The sequence below is a fragment of the Paroedura picta genome, chromosome 17 (genome assembly GCF_049243985.1).
Source record: "Paroedura picta isolate Pp20150507F chromosome 17, Ppicta_v3.0, whole genome shotgun sequence".
Classification (NCBI taxonomy): Eukaryota; Metazoa; Chordata; class Lepidosauria; order Squamata; family Gekkonidae; genus Paroedura; species Paroedura picta.
The window spans coordinates 8,758,959-8,771,476 of NC_135385.1; the positions used below are offsets into that span (position 1 = coordinate 8,758,959).

Below are 12,518 nucleotides of genomic sequence, written 5' to 3' on the forward strand. Positions count from 1 at the left end.
AAAATCCATATTTTGTATTCAGGAAACCCGAAAGCGGCTTCCTGCTGTCGTGAGTCACGCCATTTAGTTATGTAGCGCTATGCAATGTGAGATGATGAACACAAATGGGCAATTCCGAACATCTGGAATGTGAGTCACACTTGTATGGTTGAGGGATTTATTTTTTTGGGGGGGGGGGGGGACCAGTTTTGCATGGCAGTGGGAATTTTGATGGAGGCCTGTAGCAGTACTGGTGAGGAAGCCAAATTTGAAATTGCCTTCCTCAGTGGGAGAGCCTCTTCTTGGCCTGCAGGCAGCCCCAGGTTCCAAAGGGCCTGGGAGGATGTGATGGGAAGCACCTCCAATGGAGACCTCAAAAAACAACCACCTGTTTAATGAGAGTGTTGCGCTCTTGGTAGACTGAGGATCTGATTCGGCATCAGGCAGCTTCATGTGTTAAATGTGTATACCAGAACCTGTCCTTTCATAGGCCCTCTGAGCTCTCATCCTCCTTCAGAAATCCCATTGGCTACTTCTGCCGCAATGCCTGCCCCCCTGGAACGAGGTTGGTGCCGGACCTGTCGAATGTACTCTCCTGCTCAGCCCGCCCAACCTTTTGTGTGTGGCGTGTAGGATAATTTTCTTAGCTGCTCCCATCAGCCAGAGGTTAACTCAATTGGGCTCCGGTTATTTAGTCATGCCCGGATTTGCTCGGTGTCGCCACAGATACGAGAGGTCTCTTTGAGAGGTATAAGAGATGGTTTTCTTCACCCGACATGGATTCTGTCATGATTCTCTCTCTCTCTCTCTCTCTCTCTCTCTCTCTCTCTCTCTCTCTCTTTCTCTCTCTCTCTCTCATACACATGAGCTTTGAGTGCAGTGCTGTCCACCACAAGCTGGTGGACCCTTCTTTTTATCATCTGAAGGAGTCTCCAAGCAGCTGATTATTGCATTCCCTTTCTCTCCCCACAATAGGCACCCTGAGAGGGAGATGGGGCTGAGAGTTTTATACTTTGCTTTTTACTATGCAAATGAGTCCCAAAGCGGCTTGTGATGGCTGTCCCCATAACAGACAACCTGTAAGGTCAGTGGGGCTGAGAGAGCTCTAAAAGAACTGCTCTGAGAATAGCTCTGTATTCAGATCTATGGCCCTGCAAATAAATAAATAGAGCAATTCTGTGACTGGCTCAAGCTGGCTGCATGTGAAGGGGAATCAGGCCTCCTTCCCTCCTTGCCTTCCCCTCTCCTTTACTCTCCCTTCTCCCTCCCTCCCTTCCTGCCTCCCTCCCTCTTCTTTCTCCTTCTCTCCCTCTCCTTTCTCACTCCCTGCTTCCCTTGCTCCTTCTCTTTCCTCCCTCCCTCCCTCCCTCCCTCCCTCCCTCCCTCCTTCTTTCCTTCTTCCTCCTTTCCATCCTTCCTTCCAAATAAATCTCTCTGCTTTCGGGTGGATGGTACGCGTCCTGTTAATGACACGGCTGAGGATTCTTCTTGGTGGCCCTGGGTGGCCCAGCATCCCGGTGATTAACGGCAGCATCCATCACCATACCTGCTCCCGCTCGCCATTTTTCAATTAAATTGTAAACCTGCACTGAGGATCAGTCATTAACTTTCAAGGCATGAGGAATGGCCCCCCGAGACTTTGGCCTCCCTCCGAAAACACTGTCACGGTTGTGCGCTGTGAAATATGCTTTTCCCACTCAACAATGCATCAGACGGTGCCTTTTGGAGTTCCATCTCTTCCTGCACGGGGCAGAGCTCATGGGTTTCTATTTTTGTTGTTGCCAGCCTCCGTTCACACAGCGACGTTTGTCACTGCAACGTTGCCCGATGGCTCTTACGTTTATTTAACTCGTTTGTACTTAATTTATTTCTATCTCACCTTCTACCCAGTGGGTCCCAAAATGGTTGTCATTGTTGTCCACTCCTCCTCCGGGAGGAGGAGGGGGGGAGGAAGGAGACAGTCCTTCAGATATACCCTCTCCCAAGCTATGTACTATGTCCATCTACTGAGGCCCTTCTGAAGTTAGGGGAACAGCAACCTACTGCAGGACCTTCCTTGTGGTGGCACCAAAGTTCTGGAACTCTGTCCCTGGAAAATCCATCTGTCCTCTTCTGTTGCCATCCTTCAACAGCAGGTAAAAGAAAAGTCTTTACTTCATTGAGGATTCCTTCAGCAATCCCTAACCAGTGTATTAATGAGTGTTTTTGTATGCTTGTATGGATTTTAACGTTTAAAAAAATTCTTTTAACAAGGTGCGTGTTTTCGATGCAGGATAGAATAGTTTTAGAACGTGGTTTTATTGTGTCTCCTTTAAATCAAGGACTGCCTTGGTGGCCCTTGTGAGAGCAGAAAAGTGGGAAGATAGACTTTGCAAGAGCGGGGGGGAAAATATTGATGATGATAAATTAGTTTCCGGAAGGAAAGAACAAATTTGGAGTCCAGGGCTGATTCTACACTTTGTTTATTCCATTGTGAATTCAAATTGATTTGATTTCGGATCTTCCTCTATCCTCCACCCCCCCATTGAAACAGAAAGTGTCCTGCATGAGATTAGGGAAGCTCAGAACGGGGAGGGAAGGTAAGTGCAGCAGGAGCCTCTTTCTTTTTTGAACGGGGGGTGGGGGGAGAGGATTGGAGACAGCAGAGGAGGGGGAATAAATCCAAGAGGAAAATCTAGGAAAATCTCTGCAGAGAGAAGTTACGGCTTCTGGAGCTTCTGCTGAGAGAAGTTAGGCCTTCCCCTTTAAGGGAAGCCTTGCAACCTGGGAACCAAAAACTGATGCCCTGGCCAATCATGGCTTTTCTACAGCATTGGAGGCTTGGCAGCATGTTATTTCAGGGAAAGCAGACAGCTGCATGCTTACTCATGCCGATTTTTCAAATATTGAGGGTTATATCCACTCCAGGATATCGCAGGTGAAATGTAGTGTCACTCCAGATCAATCATGCTCATTGCAGATGAAAAATTTAAATCACCCAATAATGGAAATCTCATTCAGCATAGACTGCAGGGATTGAATCGACCTGGGATTGGAATAAAAAGTCCCTGCAGATTTAGACCAGGTGCACCTTTAAGGCCTGCAAAGTTTCATTTGAGGTGTGAGCTTTCATGTTTCCTTTTGCCGCTGACCATGCCGAGCATTAATGATTTCTCCAATGTTTGATCGCATGATGTGTCCAAAGTAAGTGAGCTTTAGCCTTAATATCTTGCCTTCTAATGACAATGGTTGGTTTGCTCCTCTCTAAAACTATCTTGTTGGTAACTTTGGCTGTCCATGGTATTCGCAGCGTTTGTCTCCAACACCGTAATTGGAAAGCATCTCCTGTCATCTTTCTTCATAGCTTGTTATGGGGAAGACAATGGCGTTGACTAACCAGCACTTTGTATTAAGGCCAGCATTAATTGCAGATTTTGGGGCACTTTTGGATCCAGGAAAAAGTTTCCCTTGCCCATGGTGGGCTCATCTGAAGGGCCCTCCTACATCTGGCAGCTAATTTTAGGATATAAAAAGCCCCCCCCCCCCGGAGATCCAAAGAGAGATCTCCAGGGTGAGGCGGCATTCAGCTTTAAGAGACTCGTTCATGAATATAGTCGCCTTCCGCTCTGAGTCATCTCTGGTTTTCCCATCAAAGAGGATGCCGCGAGGCATCTTTTTGTCCTGTTTCAACGCCTTCATCATCCACTTTTTCTTCTGGGTGGAACAGCACCAAACAGAAGCAAAAATAACATCCCTCCCCCCGCTGCCTCTCGGTATCTGGCAGTAGAATTTGCAATTCACCAGCGATAGGAGAAAGGCAGCCTTGAGGTCTGTGGGCATCTGCCACAGGGGGAAACACTCAGGTGCCCTCTGGCCTGTTGACGATGGCTGTGCCTCTCAAAGACCCTTTTGGCTGTGTCTGATGATGACTCTTATGGGGTGTCCAGGGCAAGTGACTTCGAGGTTGGTCTGCCATTGCCTGCCTCTGCTTATCAACCCAGGGCTTCCTTGCTGGGTCTCCCATCCAAGTACCAGCCAGGGCCGGCCCTACTTCTCTTCCAAGATTTGATGAGACAGGGCGCATCTCCGGAAGGGACAAGAATTCCCACAGAAAGGCAGAGGATCTCTCGAAGAAACATATTAAAGCTGTGGCTTCATTTTGCCAAATTAACACCAGGATATCCCAAACACCAGGGTATCCCCAACAGATATGTGTCCTTAATACTCGAGGTTTTATACAGGTGTGAAATCCCCACCCCAATTAAGTCACAAGTCACCTTGTCCATTCCGGTAGCACCGCTGATAACATCTCCCATAGAGAATCAGTCCAGGTGAAATTTTTCACTCGTGCCCATCTGGGGGTTGAGAGGAGTGGGGCTGAAAGGTAGTAGGTGATAGTGAGCCCAGGACAGTGTGTCACGATGGCCTTCTTGCACGGTTTACGCAGGTAAGTGTCCTTTAGCCGGTTGTTCATGACGACCCTGGAACATCAGGCCATGAGATCCAACATATACTGAGGTGGAAAATTACTGAAGGGTAAAGTCTTAAAATGTAATACTGAGATGTAATAGAATAATACTGAATAATATATAGAGCAATGGCTTGTCACCTGGTTTTGGCTGCTGTACTTATAGTTGCATAGAGCAATGCCTATCAACTTACCAAAATGTAAAGATATGAAAAGGTAGAGGAATATAAAAGTGGAAAAAGTCATACAATGAAATGGCTGCTCCATCAGTGGGAGAGCTTCTGCTTGTTGTCAGGAAGGTCTCAGGTTCAATCCCTGGCATCTCTAGTCCAAAGGACCAGGCGGGTCCCCAGTTCAATCCCCGACATCTTCAGTTAATGACAAGCCAAGAGGTGATTTGAAAGCCCCAAGAGCCTGGAGAACTGCTGCCCGTCTGAGTTGAGAAGTCCGACCTTACTGGAGCCAGGTTCTAATTCAGTATTTGACAGCTTTCTAATATTTACATGGAGAGTCCTTTCCCCTCGTTTGAACCCATGGCTCCTCATCATTAAAGCTGAGTAAACAAGTAGGCCCCCTCTTCAACATGCCTGTCCTCAACGTAGTAGAACCCCAAATAGCTGAATAATAACAGTTAAATGCGGCTCACCTATAGCTCCTTACCCTCCTTCACGCTACACAGAGCCAACTTTCTCAGCCTCTCCTTGTAAGGCATTCGTCCCAACCCCTCAACCCTCCTACCTGCCCTTCTCTGAACACATTCCAAATTGTCAAGATCCTTAGACTGCGACACCCAGATCTGGACACAGTATTCCAAGTGAGGCCTAAGCAAGGCAGAAAAGCAGTATTAGAACCTCCCTTGCTCTAGATTCTGTGCTCCTAGCAATGCAGCCTAGTATTGCATTAGTCTTCGCTGCCTTATCACACTTTTGGCTCATCTTCAGTGGTGCACCAGAACTCCTAAGTCCCTTTTGCATGTACTACTCACTGTAGACGATTTCACTTCTCGTGTGAGTTCTAGCTTGCTTTGATCTAGAACCCACTGATGTATCTTTTTGGTCAAACTCTCCTGCAACACCGCGTCTCAAAGGAATCCATTTCCATCCTGTCAGCTAAGCTGTATAGACTCTTTTCCTTCTGATCAATTGGGGCTCCTTTTCTGTACCAGAAGGACCAGCCAAGGCCGTCAGCTTTCCCCCGTGTTTGGTTCCCAGAGAGACGAGTGAACGGGAGTTCCCATGAGAAATGCAGCTCTCTGGGGAATGGTACACAGAAGATCTCAGCAGGGCATCTCCAGGGAAGGAGCATTGTGAAGTCCTTCTAAAAAGTATAGCATGGAACGTTTCAGCAAGGGAGAAACGAGGTCTGTGGCGTTTTGCCTTAAGGGAAACTGCCGTCTTCCACCGGGACCTCCTTGGGGTGGACTTGAGTCTCCAGTTTGGTGACAGGAGAATTCGGATGACGGCTCCTGGGAAGGTCTCTTTGGCAGGCGACCTCCAGGGAAAGGAAGTGGCACAGGCTGCTGATATGCGCCAAACAGATGGCTAAGGCTCTTCCCAGCCTCGGAGCAAATACAGAGCAGCAATCGTCTCGGGCTGCATCTCTTTGAGTTCTTGGCTCCGCACACTAAATATCCTCATGGAAGATTGGTCTTTATCGGCTGGCATGCCACCGCGGTCAGGATCCGGTGGCATTTGATAGATGGCAAGCAGTGGCGTTCTGTGTCCCATGGCCTTCTCCAAGGGATCCATCATAGAATCATAGTGTTGGAAGGGGATATAGAGGCCATCTAATCCAACTCCCTGCTCAATGCAGGATCAGCCTAAATCATCCAGGATAAGTATCTGTCCAGCTGCTGCTTGAAGACTACCAGTGAGGGGAACTCACCACCTCCTTAAGCAGCCCATCCTATGGCTGAACTACTCAGACTGTGAAGATTTATTTCCTGCTGTCTAGCCGATATTGTTCTCTGCATAGTTTAAACCCAGTCCCTCCGGGTCCTCTCCTCTGCTGGCAACAGGAACCACTCCCTGTCCTCTTCCAAGTGACAGCCTTTCAGATACTTCAAGAGAGTCATCCTGTCCCCTCTCCACCTCCTCCTGCATTTACAATCATTTCTTCCTCTCCACAAAACAGACACCCTGTGGGGGCTGAGAGAGCTCTGAGAGAACTGCTCTAGGAGAACAGCTCTAACAGGACTGACTATCCCAAGGTAACCCGACAGCTGTATGTGGAGGAGCGGGGAATAGAATTTGGCTCTCCAGATTAGAAGTCGCTGCTCCTCACCACTACATCAAGCCATATGAGCTCCCTGTACTCCATTCCTCAAATTTGGGCAAACGACAACTAACCTCCGGGTTAGAATGGTAATGTGAAAATCTTAAAACCGAGACTATGCTCAATGGCCTAGGAGATATGATCCCTACACATTCTTGGCTGATTGGAAGCCCAACTCCTTGGAGAGGGTTGGTGGCTACTGTGTGCAAACAGCTGTCCATCACAGCCCGCCAGACTTTGGGACTCTCACCAAGCTGGGCACCTCGAACACAGAAAGGATGGGCAAGATGAAAATGCTGTCTTGCCACTGGTCGCCGCGTGCTTACCAGGATGTTGGTGCAGTTTTCCCACATGGTCCTGTCTCAGAACACTGATCGCTCTGAGGCCGTGTTTGGGGAACAGCAGCGAAACTTCTGAGGCTAAGCCATGGAAAAAAGATAGAAAAGATGTTGATAATCCCACGGGGAGATTTCCTCCTCATCGGATTCTTCTACTCATTCCTTTCCTCCGGTCCATTTCAACCGAGCTCATAATATTTGATTGATTTCCCTCCACGGCTGTATTTTCCCGTTCTTCCTTCTCTCTCCCTCTCCCTTCTCCCTAGAACTTCTGCATATTAAAAATGAGCTTGTGTCATTTCTATTTAATCAAAAGGTTCATAAAAAGAGAATCAAGGCATGCGGGCGGGGAGGGGGGGAGAAGTTGCTAAGAATGCAGAATTACAAATCCCATCGTACAAACATCAGTCCAACAGCCCACAGGAGAGAAATACTAGCTATTTCCCAATAAAAAGATAAAACTTGCATAGCAATATATGGGGGCAAATGTCCTTTCTCTTGCGCTTTTCCTGCACCCCACTGGGGTGGCAGAGAAGAGAGTCGAACGAAGCACAGAAGTCAGTTAATGTACAAACTTTTCCTACCCCTTCTGTCTCTGAGAATTTGTTCATTTCCCAAATGTTTCATTCAGGCTCTGGGTATCTTTTGCCTCCATTGGCTAAGAGGAAGATGGAAGATTATAATATTCTTTGGGTCCCTAGTGTTGTTCTTTGCAACGTCGGCGTTTGCGAGTGATTGCCCACCCCCATCACTTTGTTTTCCTTTCATTCCGGCTTCTCGTTGCCCACCAGGGGCCAAAGCTGATCAGAGCAGTGGATCTGTCATGATGCAACTTAACCCAAATTGTGTAAGAGAAAAGCCAGTTTCAAGTTGTTGGAATTGGAATTAGCAAGTCATCTAGTGGTCAGTCTTGTTAAATTGCTTAAGCAGCTGAGTTGTACCTGGGTGCTCATTATTGTGTCAAGTGGTCACAGGTAAGGTTACAGTGGAAAACCCCAAGCACATGTGTGGTTTAAGTCAGGCTCCTGACCACTTCCTCTTTATCAGGAAGAGGAAGTGCAGATCAGTATGTATACTCTGAAGCAAGGAACAGCATCCTCCATTTAGGCTCTCTGCTCTCTCCATCTGCTGATTTGTGGGCATGTAGTCTGCAGCCCAGCCATAGAGGCTTACACTGTTCTGCTTTTGCATCTGCTCTTTAAGCTTTTGTACTGAAGAAAATGAATATGATATATGCTTGCAAATAATCTTTCCTAGGAAAGATTCTCTCACTTAAACCCCAAAGCACTCGCTGTTCTGTTGCTCTGCAGCTCTATTTTTCTGGAGGGACTTAGGACCAAGTCTAGTCCAGAAAGTCCAACACTAGTCCTCAAAGTTTCTGGCATGGAGGAAACAAGCATGGTTTTAGAGGAAAGCGACTTTGTCAGTTGCATCCCAATCCAATTAAGCTGTGGAGAGATAGTGTGGCGTGATATGACCGTGTGGGACTAAGATCTGGGAGACTTGGGTTCAAATCCTAGCTCTGGATAATGTTGGACCCATTGCACATGCTCGGCTGAACCCACCTCACAGGGCAATTGGGAGGATAAAACAGTCGAGTGACCATGGGCCAATTGCACTGGAGAACATGCAGCAACAATCAGAGGCATCCCTGTATACCCCTAGAAGGATGTAGCACCCTCCAGAGTCCAGGCAGGCTGAGTCACTCACTCCAACCCTGTTATCTCCTGTTAAAAGGACCAGGCAGGAGGTTATGGGAAAGACTAGCAGACCTGTAGAGAACAGCTGTGGCTCAGTGGGAGAGCCTCTGTTTGGCATGCAGAAGGTCCCTGGTCTGACTCAGTATAAAGCAGCTTCATGTCTCCACGCTTCCCAGATATTGCATCCCAGCCGCACCCTCTTCCCTGTTCCCATTGCTAGGGTGGGTGTTTGGCTCATGTGCATGCATATTCAGCAATGCAAGGGAGGGGGGGAAGAGAGCCTGCCATAGTTTTCAAAAATGAAATGCAACGTTATGCCGGTTAATTCCTCCAGCGAGGCCCCCTGGGGCTTGGAAAGAGCCCAGGAGATATGAGCTGCATTACCCCGCCAATTTGTAGCTTGCGTTTACGGCCCAACTGGGGTTGGAAATTATGAGCGGGCCAGATGGGGTGGGGAAGCTGCGGTGTGCCGCAGCGCAAAAAGGAAGGCGCAATCTAGAGCAGGCCTCGATCAATACTCCTATACCGCGGCTAATTGAGTCGGGCTGGCCTTCCTCCGATGCTTGATGAAAAGAGATTACAGAAGAGGGGAGGGGAATCTTGGGGGAGGGATAAGGGGAGGGATCCAAATGCCAGTGGGTTTTGTTTTGAACTGCCATCTCTGGAATTATACAGACTACCAATGGGGAAGAGCTGTGGGAAAAACCTCTGCCAGAGACCCTCGAGAGCCATGGAGAGCGGCTGTGGCTCAGTGGAAGAACCTCTGATTGGCAAGCAGAAGGTTCCAGGTTCAGTCCCCGGCATCTCCAGTTGGCTGAATTAGGCAGGTTGGTGATGGGAAAGGCCTCTGCCTTAGACCGTGGGCATTTGTTTGTATAGACAGTGTTGATGGGCCTGTGGTCGGTCTGATTTGGTGGAAGTTTCGATTAAGGCTTGGGGAGAACCTCTGCTTGACATGCAGAAGGTTCCAAGTTCAGTTCCTGGCATCTCCATTTAAAAGGGATTAGGCAGTAGATGATGGGAAAGACCTCTACCTGAGGCCCTGGAGAACCATGGAGAGGAAGGCAGCCATTTTGCTTTGGAGTGTCAATAGATGCCCTGGAGGGTGGACTCTAGGGCCTTGTAACCCACCGAGGTTCCTGTCCCCCCGAGACTCTTTCCCCAAATCGCTAGGAGTTGGCAATTGTTCTCTCTGGTTTTCTTCCAGAGCCCAGGTAGAACCTGGCAGGCAGTATACCACAGAGTCCACTGATCTCTGCAGTTTGAAGTTGAGTTGTAATTCCTGGGGTGGGGAGGGGGCGCCCTGGCCTTTCCTGGAGGTTGGCAACCTTAGAAGCCTGCTCAACAGCTTTTTGGAGAACACCGATGGGCACTCAGAAAGCTTTCCTGACATTCTCTCTCCCTCTCCCCCCCCCTCCACCAATTATGAGATTTCTATGCTGATCCATTGTGACATCAAACAATTCGTTCCCGGGTCCCAAAGCAATCAGGGGCCTACACCGGCCGGGCCACACATTCTCCTGCCATTGCTGATTATTCTTAATTGCTGTTGCGCAGAAGGATGGAATAGGCCCCATTCTGGCTGCATGTCACGCACCGATTCATTTGCGCTCGACAATCCAGGGAGTTCTCCTGAAATGACTAGTTTAGTCTTTTAACTATATGTTATTATTACAAGAGATGCGTGTGTGTTTTTCAGCGCACGGCACACTGCGATTTCCTTCCCCTCCCCGTCGAAATTCAGTTTGCCACCTGGGGTTTGCCGAAGAGCACCGGAAAATCGTTCTGTCGAGGGAATTTCAGCAAGCTCTCGTTGCTGGGAATGACAAGTAGGAATGTATTCAGGGACAGGTGGCAGGGATGGCCTAGGGGTTGGGTTGCATGCCTTAGGAGGCTAGGCAGAGTTGGGTTTTGTGTATTTAGAGAAGAGAAGGGAAGGGGTGAGAGGATCGCTGTGTTAAACTATGTCAACGGTAGATATGTTGAAGAGGCGGCCAGTTCCCTGCAGCATTAGAGACCAGGACTTGGAACCATGGGTTGAAATGATGAGAAAGGAGTCTTCTCAGAGCTCCTTCATTGGATGTCTGTTGTGGGGAGAGAAAGGGAAGGCAGTTTGAAGCCACTTTGAGACTCCTTCAGGCAGTGAAAAGTGGGGAACAAAAAGCAACCCTCCTTCAATATTAGAAAGCATTTTCTGGGGGTGAGGGCTGTTTTTAGGGGGGATACAGAATACAGTCAGAGTGTTGTGGAGTCGCCTTCATTGGACGTATTTAGGAGATTGGATGAGCACCTGTCAGGAGTGGGTGATTTTTAAATCCCCAAGAAGATGAGCAGCTGGACTGGATGGCCAACAAGTGCCAGCTCTGTGTGTGACTCCAATTTTGGCCTGTGCAAAAAAAAAATCCAGGGACTCATTGTGGCCAGATCCAGGAGGCTGGCCAAGGTCAAGAATGAAACCCAGTCTCTGCTGTGCAGAATAAGAAAAAACCTGCCAAAAAAAATCCCAGCCTAGATCTTGGGGCTGCCCATTACTGCAGCAAAACTTTGACTGTTTGTCTGCAGAACATGGGTTGGGAAGGGGACATGTTGAACAGACAACCCCTTCCTGCAGTATAGACCCAAGTCTTGCCAATCTGCTTTTTGTCAACCAGCACTCAGCAGGCGTTGGCATGGCGGGGATTGGAAAAGGGGAACGCCATGTTCCAGTCGCTTTGAAAAGCTGGTTTTCTCAGGGGCCCGTCCCCGTCCGAAATTGCTTGCCTTCCGAAAAGCATGGTGCGCTTATCAGTCCAAATGGCAGGCTCTCTCTTAATGAGCTTTATCCTGCTTCTGCAGGCCGGCTTAGCAGTGTACACCCAGCCCAGGCGGAAAAGGATCCTTTCTCTTTCCGAAACCTAATTAATAGCAATAAGCCAGTCCTGGGCACCCCGCGATAGCAGCTCGTGCATAATGTTGTGCACGGTGCAGCCCGGCTAAGGATTCGGTGGAAAATTTTAACAATTCTTTGAGATCTTAATATTATTTGGGAGGATGGCAAAAAGACAAGGATGGCAAAGGACGAGGCCAAAAGCTTCCTGGTGAATGAAACAGGTATTTGTCAATACCCTGAGTGCTCCATCTAGCTGTGCAGAATCTTGAGTTTGCAGGGCCAACCCCGATCTGGCCACGCGAGGAAGAAGCAAAGCAATGCAAAATCCGGGGTGAGATATCCACAAATAGTCAGCATGCCAGCCAAGTTACTTTTTAGTGGTCCATAGTCATCAGTATGGTCTACTCAGGCTGAGAGCAGCCCCCCAGGGTCTTAGGCAGAGGACAGCCTTTCATATCACCGGGTCCTTTTGTGGGAAGATGAAGAAGAAGAGTTGGTTCTTATATGCCGCTTTTCCCTACCCGAAGGAGGCTCAAAGCGGCTTACAGTCGCCTTCCCATTCCTCTGAGGATGCTGAGGATCCAACCTGGGACCTTCTGCATGTTGAGCAAATACTGTACATTTGAGCAGTGGCCCTTTCCTTGAAGCCCATTTTGTTGTAAAAGTAACCAAATTTCCCAGGCAGTTCCACAGGAGGTGTGGCTTCTACGTCGTCCTAAGATTGCCTGGCGCTGTTCCCACAGCAGGCCGAGATCAGCCCCTGCTTGGCTGACCCCCTTGCTATCTGGCTGGCAGCGAGAAGAGTCCAGTCCTCTGGAGAGGGGAGTGCTTCCAGGCACGCAGATCCCCCTCCCCCAATTTGACCCCATAGTTTTGGCCCCTGAGCCATAGACTGCAGGTCTCCAATCTGG

At 48.7% G+C, this 12,518-nt stretch overlaps 1 protein-coding gene across 1 annotated transcript in view; it reads left to right on the top strand.

The window, feature by feature from the left end:
- Positions 1–12,518, top strand: part of ELFN1 (extracellular leucine rich repeat and fibronectin type III domain containing 1) — a 178,797-nt gene continuing 166,279 nt past the window's right edge. Inside the window, exon 1 of the mRNA XM_077316879.1 lies at positions 1–129. The gene's annotated coding sequence lies outside the window, so the exon portion shown is untranslated. The remainder of the gene's footprint in view (positions 130–12,518) is intronic.